Here is a 1,690-nt window from a genome sequence, read left to right on the forward strand (position 1 = left end):
TAACATAATATATGAATATATTCATATTCACAGTAAAAATCATGGCACAATATAGAGATAAAGTCAAAACTGTCTTGCTGTAATGCTATAATCATTATATTAATAGGTTTTTAACCTCTTTCACCTCTTCTTGGTAGTGATTTTGAAAATTCTGAGGTAGAATTAAGTAGGACTATAAATATTTTAAAATCTTTTCAGGTCCTTATCCTGTTATGTTTAATTAATCTATATTGCATTACGCTTAGTTCAAAAACTAAAATCACAATGAAAAACCAAGGGCCTCAAGAAACATCTGGGATTCGAAACCTACTGGTTGGAAATCTGTAATGACATAAATCATCAAATCTTGATCACCTGAATGAATATCAATCCATATTTCAGATTAATTGTGGGAAAAATAATTACTTTTACTGACGTTTTTCACGGACCACATGTATTGCACTGGACCAAAATGTCGTTTACGTATTTCCGCATTCCGTAGCCGTGTCTCAGTCATTTTGTGGTTTTATATTGAACGTCAAAAGAGCAACATTCAACGTACAGTTTTGCAGTTTTATATGGAATGCCAAAAGGGCAACTTTCAAACACATTCATTTTTCAAGCACACACAGTATTCAGGCACAGTCGGTTTTATGGTTCTCAATGAGTTACAGTAAAACTTTGCTTCAGCTGCCCTGACCAAATTAATGTTATATTGTAGGCCTACCTATTGAAAATCATGTTAATTTTAAAGTAAACTAAAACGTTTTCCAAGGAAAATGATGGAGAAAATACAAGATTTTTCCCCATACCTAACACTGCTGCTGTTTCATCTTATTTCAGTGGTTTCTAAATATTTTCAAGTTATGAAACTGCTATTAAAACCATGCAACCTATTCTTTTTAGTGGTCATATTGTTCTTTTTATCCAAACTAAATCATGATGTTCACATACTAGATGGTAACGAGCAAAGCGGTCACACTCTAGTAATAATAGTAATAATAATAATAATAATAATATAAATTCATATCTGCATTGCTATCTTTGAGTAATAAACATGTACATGTAAAAGTTTAAGTTAAAAATATATAAATATTGAATTGAACATTGGTTTCTGAACACCTGAGTGGTTTCACACTTAAACTTCACAACAGTTTTTTCAAAGTATATATAAAAAGGTTATATAAAGTTTTAACTTAATAAAACATTTGAAAATATAATGATTCAGCTTGCTCTCAAGAAGGCTAATTAGACAAACGTATATAAAGCTTTGTATACACTATTAAACTGTGACACATTTATGTGCCCATAGGGTAGGCATGATATCATATTATACCCAAGTATAGCCATATCACTTAGTGTGTACAAAGCATTATAGGTTCATTTGCAAGGTGAAATGCAATTTGAGCCTAATTCCTGCCTGTCCCTTTAGCTTCACTACATCAGAAAATATTAAGCCGCAATCGCACTGGATTTAAAATAGGGAAATTTTTACCGAGACTGTGGGTAACATTCCAATGGGTAAACTTCCTGTCGTTCGCACTGGGATTTATCGACGTGGTTAGTTTTACCACAGGCCATGGTGAAACCTGTCTCTTATACACATCTAGATGTGTATAAGAGACAGGAATAACTGTTTGTGTACCTGTACAGTAGTGTGCTGAATTTGTGATGTGCAGCCTGAGAGTCACCTTAACAGACTACGTTATTT

This window comes from Anneissia japonica, unplaced genomic scaffold (assembly GCF_011630105.1).
Source record: "Anneissia japonica isolate Jap-2015-1 unplaced genomic scaffold, ASM1163010v1 scaffold67708_len4002_cov96, whole genome shotgun sequence".
In the NCBI taxonomy this organism is placed as follows: Eukaryota; Metazoa; Echinodermata; class Crinoidea; order Comatulida; family Comatulidae; genus Anneissia; species Anneissia japonica.